The sequence below is a fragment of the Podarcis bocagei genome, assembly GCF_964188305.1.
Source record: "Podarcis bocagei genome assembly, chromosome: 15".
In the NCBI taxonomy this organism is placed as follows: Eukaryota; Metazoa; Chordata; class Lepidosauria; order Squamata; family Lacertidae; genus Podarcis; species Podarcis bocagei.
The window spans coordinates 29,677,584-29,690,709 of NC_138141.1; the positions used below are offsets into that span (position 1 = coordinate 29,677,584).

Consider the following 13,126-nt stretch of genomic DNA (forward strand, 5'->3'; position numbering starts at 1 on the left):
GCGCTCCCTCTGGCTCCTGCAGGATTTTGGCTGGCTGGTCAGGAGAGGCAAGGAGCCCCCACTCGGCTCTCCTCTCCCGGACATCTGGGGGGATATTTTTTTCCCCCAGCTGTCCAGACAGATCTATTTAAAGGTGCCCGACGCTGCGATCCTGGCTCTATTTATCCGGAAATTCAGTAGGATACAGATCCGTTGCAGGATCCCAGTGTGAGCCATCAATTCCCGTTTTCCTTCACATGCAATTTGTAAAATAAATAAATCATTCATAAGGCGTTTTCCCGTCGGAGGTTAATTACATCGGGGATGGGGGGAGGCTCTCGTTCGCCCCAGCCTACCAAATTTGATTTGATTTCTTACGGTTAAATGTGTCAATGTGCTTTTTTGGATAGATGACAAAACCACATGGTTGTCAATATTCAACAGGCGTTTCATGGAACGGTTTCTGGAGGGTTTTTCCTTTGTTTGGCTTTCCCCCTCCCCCGTTCCTAACAGGGAACACTCAAAACTCCCGTTTATTGCCAGGAAAAGGGCAACTAAGGTAAGGCGCGAGGCAACCGTGGGTGGACACGTGTATACGTGTATGTGTGTATAGTGAGAGCTTGAACCTTTTCGCTGGCTTCGCGTAACCGAAAGCCACAAGATTTATTTTCAAAATAAAATAAAGCATTGTTTGCCACCAAGTTTAATAAGCCAAGAGTGGCATCCTATGCGTGTCTATTCAAAGACCACGGGATTCAATGGAGCTTACTCCTAGTTAACAGGGTGATCCTAAGCGTGCTTCCCTGTAAGCAAGTCCCACGGGCTTCAGTGCGATTTACTCCTTTGTAAATTTGTTTCGGATTTCAGCCCGACCGGAGGATTGCAGCTTTGCAACGCGACCCTAACCATGTCTACTCAAAGGTAAATCCTATTAAATGAAATGGGGTTTACTCCCAAGTAAGAGGAGCTAGGACTGCAGCCCTTCTGGGGACCTCTGTTCTTTATTTTCTGCACCTTCTTCTCAGTAATACAGCATTTGTACTACGGAATGGTTCCTGGAGCCACAAACTGACCTTCTTGAGCAACCTGTTCGGGTGATATCCTGGTCAGCACTGCAGCCAATCGGCATTTTAACGTTTTTGCGTTGCAGGACAGCTGAGATGCAGCGGCATCCCAATGATGCCTACTCGGAAGTAAAGGGTTCCTGAGTTCTCCAGAGTGTGGAGAGACGTTTGCTCATTTCAAGTGAGAGGGACTGTGCCAAATTTACTGCGTTTGGGGGTCTGGGACAGTTTTAGGACAGATTCACATGTGGGCCAAGCAATTGATGGGGTATATCTATATATGGAGACGCTTAATTTCGAATATGTTTTTCTATTACGAAACAAACTCCCCCCGCTTAGGACTAGGTGCAAGGGACTTAGAAGACCTCCCTTGCCTGTTTTGATGGTGGGAATAGGTCTGAGACTCAGGGCGGACGGTGAGGGGACCAATGTCAAAAAAAGGATTGAAAAGAAGTCCGATCCTCTCTGCCTCTTTTCTCCAAGCCCAAACCTGTGAATAGGCAGGTTTACTCGGAAGTAAATCCCCAACGGAGCTCAGTCCCACGGAAGTCCCGCCTTACTGGACTAGATGATCCTTAGGGTCCCTTCCAACTCTACAATTCTATGATTCTACTCAATGGGACCTACTTTCAAGTAAAAGTACACAGGATCGCGCGACCGGCCAGCAGAACCCAGACAAACCCGGACGAAAGCCCGATTTGTTTCTGATTTCTTTCTGGGATATTCCCTGCAGGATCTGGGATTTGAGGGTCTGGCGGAGCGTTTCCATCTAACGAGCGGCGACGGTTGGAGATTCATATATATATATATGAGAATGATCTGGACAAACTCCCCAAACACTCAAAGCCATGCACTGTTGAAACAAATCTCTCTCCCTCCCAAAGTAGCCCCAACATCCAACACTTCCACCGTTCTTGTGCGACAGAGAAGAATGAAAAGACGCGCGCAGGGGGTGGGGTGGGGGTGGGGGTGGGGGTTGTCTTCCAAGGAAATGGAGCAGAAATTGGAAAATGAGTTTTCCCCACACGCAGCCTCAGCCCCCCCCCCCGCAGTTCACTGACAACATCTCTCTCTCTACAGCCCCCCCCCCTCCACAAAAGTTGGTTACCTCATGCAAGGTCCAGCCTTTCCTCCTCCCCCCTCTTCCGGTTTTGTTAGTCCAGCCAGTGTGTGTGTGTCTGTCTCAAGCAGAAGCCCAAGTCCCTTTTGCCCCTCCCGTCCAGAAGGGGAGGTTTGTTTAGGATGCCGCGCACGCGGAGGCGCGGCGCCCGGAGAGTTGGATGTTTGACTTCCTCGGCGGCCCCTCCCTCTGTCTCCCCTTCTCCAGAAATCAGTCCCCATCCATTCCACCCCACTCACCCCACCCAGTCGGGGGCTCCCGCCTTGCCAGCTAGCCAGTCTCTGGTGGGGTGGGGGGCTAAGGCTGGGGACAAGACCGCCGCCTCCCCCCGCCCCGCCGCCTTGTCTCCTTTTTACAATCCGAGTGCTGCTCTGCCGCGGTGTCCCCGGAGAGCAGCCCACATCTGGATGCTGCTAGCGGGGTCAGGTCCCCTTCGCCCGGGGCCACGGGGGCTGGCTGGCAGGCCGCGCAAAGGCACCAGGCTTAACCCTTGGCTGGCCGGCTGCTTGTCTCTTCTAACCAACAACTTCCCTCCCTCCGCTTCACCACGACATGGCAAACTCCAGTGGGGGAGAAGGGAGGAAAAGGGACCCCCCCCCCTCATCCTCCTCTGACCCAGATGTCGCTTTCTTAATGTTTGCAACCCGAATAAATGCGTGCTTGCTCAGAAGAACCATTGGATCCGGGGGAGTTTACTTTCGAGTAGATGTGCACAGCAGTGCAGTCTAATTCTAAATGGCATCGGGAAGAGCAACAAGAAGTTTTATGTATGTTGGAAGACGCACAGAGTGGCTGGGGGAACCCAGTCTAATGGGCGTGGTACAATTATTATTATTATTATTATTATTATTATTATTATTATTATTATTAAGCAGTGCCCATGTCGACTGAGAAGAGCAAGCCATCCCGGTCGCTGCCTGCTGTGTTTGTGCGCCTTGAGAAACGAATATACTGACCTTCAGGTGACCTGAGGTCGCTTGCCATTAAAACCTGGCCGTGAATGTCAAGATCTGAAAATCGAGAAAGTTTCTGGAAATGATGCGAGGCGAAGAGAGGGCTAGAAAGCGCTCTGAAAGGGCTCGTCTTCCAGCGATCTGGGCTCCTCCGCCTTTTATACTGGAAGCCGAGATCTGAACCAATTTCCTTTCGGAGTTAAGTTCTAATAAAACGCGGGTGTGGACAAGGGGAGCGCCAGAAGAGATCAGGCCGCCTGTTATCGCCCCCCACCAGCCAACAAGAAAAAAATTGGGGTGCCTTTGACAAGTAAAAGGAAGGCGAAAGTTGGAACGCACGAGATTCTCACTTCCTATCTATATCTATATCTATATCTATATCTATATCTATATCTATATCTATATCTATATCTATATCTATATCTATATCTATCTATATCTATATCTATATCTATATCTATATCTAATCTATATCTATATCTATATCTATATCTATATCTATATCTATATCTATATCTATATCGATATCTATATCTATATCGATATCGATATCTAGATACACACACATATGTATATACATCGCTGTATATAGTGATCAACCCAACGAAGAGACAGGATTGGCCGATAGCTCCCCCCAATCCCGGCTTTCCCTTGGGCTGATCACGTCCAGCAATTCCTTCTTTCTGCCCGCTTCCTTCGGCAAGTCTCCCTCACCTGCAGGAAGATCAGGAGCTAAGCGCAGCCTCAGAGTTAGGCTGCTGAAACCCCATTGACATCAATGGGATCTAAGCCGCCGAGCCGGCGCTGGATCGCCTCAGAGAGGACTCATCAAGATCCTGAGCTAGCTGACAGGCCACTGCGCACAGTCAGTCACAGCCAGGCTAGGCACGTCTACTCCGAAGTAAGTCCCGTGGACTTCAACGAAACTTACTTTCAGGCCACATCCTTCTCGCAGGCCCAAGAGGTCTGGCTGAAGACTGGCGAAAGATCCGAATTACCCTAACATTTCCCGCTTGTAAGCCGCGGGAACATTAAGCGACGCTTTGACAATTAACCGGGATAGTAGCGAGGGAGGTAAATGGACAAGGAACTCTTTCCAAGCCTTTCTTGATGCGTCGGGTGAACCCGGGCGGGCGGCTGCCTTGCGTTCTTCATGCAACTGGAAAACAATTTTTGCAAACTCTCAATTCGACTTTTTGTTTCTGTTTTGTCTCTATTCAAGAGTCCGCCTTGAAAATTTACGACTTAATAGGGATGCCAAGGGAGATTTGGAAACAATTTTTTAAAATGTCAGGATAGTTTTCCTCTCTCTTTTTTAAGATATTACTTTTTGTGGGGGGATAGAGCAGCATATCACAATGAAATTTTAAAACAAGATGTTCAATAAACTTCGCAAATCGGTTAAAATGAGCGTAAAACCATCCTACTCATTTTGCTGACTTAGAAGTAAATGCCATCGATTTCGATGGGACTTACTTTCGAGTAAGCATGCCTAGGGATGCTGGGAGCCTCTTTCCTCAAGGGCTCTCCTTTTCAATCCGGCGCTGAGTCCCTCCGCGCCTCTCCGGATGGCTCTCAATCGCCAGACTGGGCGTGGCTCACTTTGCATAGGATCCGACTGTAGAGGAGCTCCAGAAAAGATGGGATCATTGGCGGGCAGTATTTAATACCGTCGTTCAATCAATCAATCAATCAATCAAATCAGGATAGTGGAATGGACCACCCCTTACGCCATTTATTGTTTAAAGCAACCGTGGACTGCACAAGAACGCAATTATGCTACGGATTCGGTGAGAAATGCTTAGACCGCATCACTGAATCATATAACTGTAGAGTTGGAAGGCATCCCAAAGGGCATCTAGTCCAGCCCCCTTGCAATGCAGGAATTGCCTCTTCCATCCACAATGAACTCTGTGCTTAGGATCGAACCCTACGCCAGACACCTATGCAAGAAAGATACCCTCTTGGTACCTCGCTGGTGTCTATGTCCATATCACACACACACGCTGGGAACATGGACACACACACCCTGCTGGAATCCTATGCCTTCTTACTTGGAACTCCGTAGAACATCGTGGCAAAAATGCGCAGGATCCGAATTCTTTGGAACTAAGTTCCATTGACTGCAGCAGAAATCTGCTCCCAAGTAACTATGCAAAATGCTGGCCATACTACAGAATTATCGTTTTTGCAGTGACATTTTGTGCATCTATACCGCTGCTCCACGTATAAGCTACTGATTACCCAGGCTGAAATTCTGTTCCATGCATGTAAGGTAGAAATCCCCGTAGATTCAAATGAGACTTGCTTCGGGCTCCACTCTTCTGGGAAGTCTCCCTTTACCTATCCGATCTGGCTTAAAAAGAAGCCTAGCGAGTCCTCTTTCTCATGCATTATGATTATGATAGAGCATTGTGAACGGACCGGAGGCTTTACAGTTACAGAAGCGGGAGTGAGAAGTCCTCGCCCCCAAGGAGCTTACAATATGTAGCTGTCAACAGTGCGGAAATCAAAGGAGTTTGGAGAGAAGTTATATATTACATTCATTGCTTGCACAATCCAGTCCCTCTAAAACCATTATGGGGCGTGGGGGGCAGTGAACGTCAGTTAGACATTTCAGCCGACCCCCGATGAGCGAAGGATCTGGATGCAAGGCTGCCAGAAAACTGGAAGTTCTTCGACTTGGCTTGGATCCGCAAACAGACAGCAGCAGAGGGAGATCCTGGCTCATTCACAGATTGAGGGAAACCCTCTCATTATCTTTCACATAGGCAGGATTCCACACCTTGCGCACACAAGCGCGCGCACACACACGCACAAACAAGGCAGTGACATAAGCTAAGGACCAGAAAGACTGGGGACTTGCTTTCGGCTGAAGTTGGCAAGGTATGAATTGCAGTCTTCAGCACAACTAGACAGAATAATCCTTTGTTTGTTTGTTTGTTTGTCTGTTTGTTTGTTTGTTTGTTTGTTTGTTAACTCTTCCTTAACAGCTATGAAACAGGCAGATATTCAGCAGGGCAAGTCCACACCCACACACCCTGCTCAATATGGAAATACAGGTATGGCAATGATAATGAGCCCTTGGGCAAACTGATGTATGCCTTGGATAAGAGGCATAAGATTCCTTTGGGGGGGGCAGGGGTGCCAACTTGAATCAAATATGGGGAGGGGGGCAAGTGAGCCCCACTCCACATAATCAAACACAAGGTGTGACACACTCACACCACTTCAATGGCAATGCCCATCAACTTTGTGGGGAGTAGCCCCCTCAAGTATTTTATGGGGGAGGCTGGAGTTGCCCCTAGGAGTTGGCTCCCGTGGTGGTGGTGGTGGGAAGTAGCACCTCCATAGGTTTTTAGCATTAACAAGGACAAAAAAAACAACAACAACCCAAAGCAGCACACATATCTCAGCCAAGCAGTTGTCCTAACAAAGTAGGAATTTTGCACATGCTCAGAAGCACTGACATCATTAGTTTTCATACTCCATGCTGGAGCTGTAGTTCAGGTTTTGTCATCTCAAACTCTTTCTTTCTTTCTTTCTTTCTTTCTTTCTTTCTTTCTTTCTTTCTTTCTTTCTTTCTTTCTGAATAGATAAGGGATTTCTCTTTGGGTACACGCCCCCCCAATCCAGGAATGGATTGTCCTTCCAGAGGTTGCTGGACTCTCATAATCTCTGGCCGAGGGTCATGTTGGCTGAGGCCAAAGGGATCCAAGAGTCCACCATACACATCTGGAAGGCCACATGTAAAAAAGAGACCTCGTTTTCTCTTCCCCATTTCGCTCCAATATTGTAAACTTAAAGTGGTTGCGGGAGGAGGGAGGAGGAAGAGGAGGAGGAAGAAGAAGAAGAAGAAGAAGAAACGAATTCCCCAAAACCAGACTGCAGCACACCAGCTCCAAACGTCTGGCCCCTCGCTTGAGGCCATAATTAATTTGAGATTTATTTTTATTGGAGAGCCCAGTCTCGTCTGACCTTAGCCAAACAAGACTCCAGCTAGACCCTTGATGCGCTTGAATGAAACGGAATATTTCTCCCTCTAACTTCTCTTCAGGCGTCCGTGCCTGCTTTGAATTTGTTCCTCAGACTTCATATATTTGGAGATTTGAAGGAAAGATTTAAGGCTTCCCCCACGCCCTCCCCTAGCATCCCCCTCCCCTACTGAGAAAGGGGGCAGGCGGCGGGGGGGGGGTGGAGAAGTGGCGAGGCAGTCTGGGTTGCAAAATGTGCAGAGGAGCTGAAGTCTGTTTTCTTAGAGGTGCATTTTTCTATAAGTCACAGAAATAATGGAACCTTTAGAAGGTCAGCAGAGTTAGTGAATTAACTGAAGGGGGATTTGGTTACTTGGATTCTGGTGTCTGGAAAAGCAAGAGACTTTTGCAGTGTAAAAGCCGATCCCCTGTGCCTATTTTGCTTTCTTGCCTTTTTTTTTTTTTAAGCTGTTTTCTTTTTAACAGCTTCAGCCTGTTGAATTTTCCAGGATAAATAACGTTGCTCTTTTCTTTAACTCCAAGTGATACCTTTTAAGTATTATTTTTTAAAAAAAAAACTCATTGCAGTTGATGATGATTTAAAAATAACAAGGTGAAGATTGTCCTAGGATGAGAAAAAAAGCTGCTGATTTATTTTAAAGCTGTGTGAAAGCGGTTCATTCAAATGTTTAAAAAGGTTGGCACATATTTTATTTTTTAAATAAGTTAACTAAAATACATGTTTTAATCTATGCTGCTGATTGACTGCACAATCCTATACATACATGTCTACTCAGAAGTAAGTCCCTCTGAGTTCAGTGGGGCTTACACCCAAGTAAGTGAGCATAAGGAGTATTTTTCTCTCTCTCAAGCCCATGGAGTTTTCCTTGAAGCACTGTAAGCCAGGAGTTTAGCAACATGTTTGGCTTAAGGAAGGGAGTGTGGATGTGGATCTAAGAATGAGAATCATGTCGGGCAGCCTTAGGTTTTACCATTTATTGAACCAGCTGTGTTGGCAGAAGAAGGAGCTTTGCAAATTGCACAGGACTTTCCCTGGCCCCCTGAAGAGTCTTGTATTGGTCTGGAGAAAAGAAGGCTTTACAATCTTCTCCTTCCTCCAGATGGACTGTGACTTACTCCAAGTAACACACAGAGATGCCACCAAGAAGGATCTACCACAGCAGATCCCTACTCAGTCTCAGTTTGACTACCTCCATCCTGGAGTGGGAGGAAAACACTGCAGTGTGTGTGTGTGTGTGTGTGTGTGAGAGAGAGAGAGAGAGAGAGAGAGAGAGAGAGAGAGAGAGAGAGAGAGAGAGAGAAGGGCCAGTGGTGGGTGGAGCCAGAAGCAAAAGTGTGTGGGACAGTGTATGTAAATTTTGTGTATGTAAATTTTATGTAAAGTATAATAGGTTAGTTTCTATTCTCTCTCTCTCTCTCTCTCTCTCTCTCTCTCTCTCTCACACACACACACACACACACACACACACAAACACACACACACACACACACACACACACACACACACACTACTTCCTAGCTTCCATTTAGTCAAGCTAAGAGCACTGGCAGAGGAATGGGGGGAGTGCACTACCCCTGGCACCACCAGGGAGGGGGGTACCATTGCGGCTGCCCCCCTGGACACATGCCAAGTGAACCCCCCACCGCACTAGGTGCCACTAGCTGCCACGCCCCTGCAGGCGGCGTCCCACACCCCCAGGATGCATGCCACGCCCCCAGGATGTGCGCCACGCCCCCCGGGACCCATGCCAGCCATGCTCTCGCCTACTGTCCCCCCCCCCCCCGTGCTGGAGCATGCAGCTTTGCCACTGGCACAATCAGAACAATATTGAGCTCATGGAATCATAGAGTTGGAAGGGACCCTAGGATCATTCTAGTCAAACTTCCTGCAATGCAGGAATACACAGTTGTCCCACATGGGGATCAAACCTGCAACCGTGGCATTATCAGCGCCATGCTCTGACCAACTGAGCTATTCAGAGTTCAGGGGCACATTCCAGCCAGGGGAAAAAACTACAGGGCCAGTGAGGGGTGTAGCCCTGGGAGAGAGGTGTGAAGAGGGTTCTGGGGACCAGACACAAAGGCCTAAATGGCCACATTCAGGCCCCAGGATGGCTTTAAAAGGATCTTGATGGAGCAAACCAATTGACGCTAAGATACGTGGATCCAAATTGTACTGCAGGCTGCTAGGTGTCTTTGGCTCAATGCACATCTTACGCGATGAAGAGCTAGTTCGTTACTGATTTGTGACGTTGCTTTATATTTGTAGCTGACGCAAGCAGCCTTGAGCTTTGCGCTGCACAATGAGTTGCCTTTTCTCTCATGGCTCTTTGCTACGGCCATTCATTGGGGTGATTTCAGGCAACATTGTCTCAGCACGATTGCTTGTGGTGACCACTGAGTGTGTCATGTGCCCAGGGCAGATGCCCGGCTTGCATTTATGGGTCCAGGAACACAAGCAGATTCAGAATGAAATGTCTCAACGACAGTTGTTTTCAATTACTTTCTTCTGACCCCCGAGTGCCCAGAAAAATCTGTCAAAATCTTTTTGCAGTCTCTACTTTTAGTTAAGTATTTTCATCGATTTTTCTAGCTATGCCTATGCCCTCCCCCCACAGTGCAAAGCCTGAGCTGGCAAAGACTTGTGGGGAGAAAGGGGCTATCTATTAAAAGACGCCTGCTTCTTGGGAGAAAAGCAATGACAAACCTAGACAGCATCTTAAAAAGCAGAGACATCACCTTGCCAACAAAGGTCCGTATAGTTAAAGCTATGGTTTTCCCAGGAGTGATGTATGGAAGTGAAAGCTGGATCATAAAGAAGGCTGATCTCCAAAGAGTTGATGCTTTTGAATTATGGTGTTGGAGGAGACTCTTGAGAGTCCCATGGACTGCAAGAAGATCAAACCTCTTCATTCTTAAGGAAATCAGCCCTGAGTGCTCACGGGAAGGACAGATCATGAAGCTGAGGCTCCAATACTTTGGCCACCTCATAAGAAGAGAAGACTCCCTGGAAAAGACCCTGATGTTGAGAAAGATGGAGGGCACAAGGAGAAGGGGATGACAGAGGATGAGATGGTTAGACAGTGTTATTGACGCTACAAACATGAGTTTGACCAAACTGCAGGAGGCAGTGAAAGATAAGAGTGCCTGGCGTGCTCTGGTCCATGGGGTCACGAAGAGTCGGACATTACTAAATGACTAAACAACAAACAACAACATGGGCAAGAAAGGGGAACCAGGAGGGCAGAGCAACTTTCCTCCTCTGGGCCCTCAGCCACTTGGTCCTTTTGCACCCATTCCTGCCCCTGTGAGTGCCCCAAATATCAATCACTAATCAGCAAAACATGGAAAATGACTTATGCAACTTTTTCTGTCTCCAGATGCTTGTTATTAACTGCTGATGAGTGGGGGCAGAGAAAAGGCTGGCATATTGCAGGGATCCTGGGGGTCTTTCTCTCCCCACCCCTTCTGGTGCCCAACCCCTTGAGGCCAGTGTTTATCCCATCCCACCAGCGTCCCCCCAGCTGAGCATTTTCCTGTTTTCCATAGAAATGAATGGCACTCATCTCTTACTGGAAAAGGCAGAAGTGTGTTCCAAGTGATACCACAATGATGGCAGCAGGGCAGGGGTGGTGAGAGCTGCCCTTGGTGACACACTTTTACTCAGAATTAGTGGGTCTACTCTGTGTAAAAATGAGTTGAATACCACCCCTGGTTTATTGTGGGTTATGCCCCTTCTAGAAGGTCTTGCTGTTTGCAACCTTTTCTTAATTTCCCCCTATAGAATCCAGTGGGATCTATCAAAAAGGGAGTTTGCTTCATCTGCACAACATCACCCTGGGCTCCATATCTTGGTTACAGCAGAGTGTGACAAAAAGACAGAACCCAGAAACAGAGACACTAGAGATGTATCCAGTGGAGGCAGAGAGAAGCTTGTTTAGACTGGGACATACTGTACTGCAGTTTTGTTTTTTCTCTGCTAATATTCTATTAAAGATTTTCTTGGTTTACAAAAGTTCATGTCTTGTCTCTTTTTTCAGGTTGTACAGTTTTTCTTACAAATGAGTTACATTTGTTGTGAGGCATTAGTGTTGAGTACAGTATAAGGTTAGGGAAGAAGAGGGGGTGGGGTGGGGAGGCTTATATTCTTTTGCACAGTGTACATGTGGGGTTTTGAGTCAGCAACAACTGAGTAGGTTCTCTTTCTATTCGTTTTTTACATTTCCTTGGTAGTGAGACGTAGTGTGGGGCAGGGTGTGGTTGGTTGTCTGTGGTTGGCTGCAGTGGGGTTTGTTTGCATGTGGGATGGTGGGGGCTTGTTGGTTCAGGTAAGCCAGATTGATTTGTATGCTGGTGGTGGGTTCTTGTTGTTGTCTTGTTGGCCTGTGTATGTGATAAAGGGGAGCCATACTGGGGTGAAGGTGTCCTCTTCTATTTGTCCCTGTGTCAGTTTCAGTTTATGGGTTAGCTTTTCTAGTAAGGCTGTTTCCCATACAATTTGGTACCACTGGTCCATGTTCACTCCTGACAGGTCTCTCCAGTGTCTGGCTATGAGGCTTTTGGCTTCTGAGAGTAGGTGGGTTATAAGCTCTGTATAATGTGAGTGTTCTTGGAAGATGTTCAGTAGGGCCAGTTCTGGGGTGAGTTCTAATACCTGTTTAGTTATTTTGCATATCTCTTGTCCGACTACTGTCCAGAAGGGTTGGATTTAAGGGCATTCCCACCACACATGAAGGTATGTGCTTGTGGAGGTGCAGCCTCTCCAACATTTTGGCGAGGTTCCTGGGTATATCAGCACCAATTTCTGTGGTGTTAAGTACCACCTGTAGGTGAGTTTCAGAGTGAGTTACCTTCTTTTGGCTGAGATGGATTTAAGGGAGGTTTAGACCAGTGTTTCCCAACCTTGGGCCTCCAGCTGTTTTTGGACTACAACTCCCATCATCCATAGCTAGCAAGACCAGTGGTCAGGGATGATGGGAAGTGTAGTTCAAAAACAGCTGGAGGCCCAAGGTTGGGAAACACTGGTTTAGACCACATTCTAGTCCATTGGGTGGGGTTAATTTCATAGCCTATGTTATGCTCCCATTGTTCTTTGAATCAAGGGGGTTTGTGGGGTTTTGGAACAGTATTTTGTATATTGTGGATACCATTCCTTTGCCATTTCCCTCTGCTGTCAGGAGAAGGTTTTTGAAGGTGATCAAGGGCCTAGTGGCTGCTGATTTTGCTATGCAGTTTTGTTGATGGCAGTCTGTGCTGTTCTGTGCTGCCAGATTGCTTCATTGAAATCTCTTGGAATGGTGGTCCTGGCTTAACCCAGACAGCATTCACCTGGGCCAAACTGGGCCTACTGAGGCAGTCCTTTCCTCTGCCCTGCCTCTGTGTAACCCTAGCTGTAAGAGATATGTAGGAACAGGGTTCTTATTTCCCCCCAGCTCTCCCACAATCATGGGCAGAGCCAGCCCTACCATTAGGCAGAGAATTTTGGGTTTCATAAAAGGACAGTAACTTGTTAGTTGTTTAATGTATTGCTAGTGTATTTGTATTCCAAGGGAGAAAAACTTGTGGGACTTTCCGCCCCAGATTCCAAAATAACTTGGCCAGACTGGAGTACTAAATACCTTCACATGTGGTGTGGGAGACAGTGGGAATTATCCAACTATTATTATTATTATTATTATTATTATTATTATTATTAATTATTATTATTATACTATCCCTCATCTGCAGGGTGGTTAACAACATAAAATTACAATATAAAAACCACAAAATACATAATACAAACCAATAACCATCATACAATACAACAACAAACCAATAACACCCCCCTCCACACACATTTAAAAGGGCACTGGATGTCAAATAGCCAAAGAGGAACATTTTCGCCTGGTGCCTAAAGGTGTATAATGAAGGCATCAGCGGAACTGCCCTGGTGAGAGCATTGCACAAATTGGGAGCCACTGCAGAAAAGGCCTGTTCTCATGTTGCCATCCTCCAGACCTCTCGTGGGGGGGGGCA

The 13,126-nt window shown here is 47.1% G+C and overlaps 1 protein-coding gene across 3 annotated transcripts in view; it reads right to left on the reverse strand.

Annotated features, from left to right (window-relative positions):
• The window catches only part of FLI1 (Fli-1 proto-oncogene, ETS transcription factor), a 118,887-nt gene that overhangs the window by 91,648 nt on the left and 14,113 nt on the right, over positions 1 to 13,126 (reverse strand). The window lies entirely within an intron of this gene.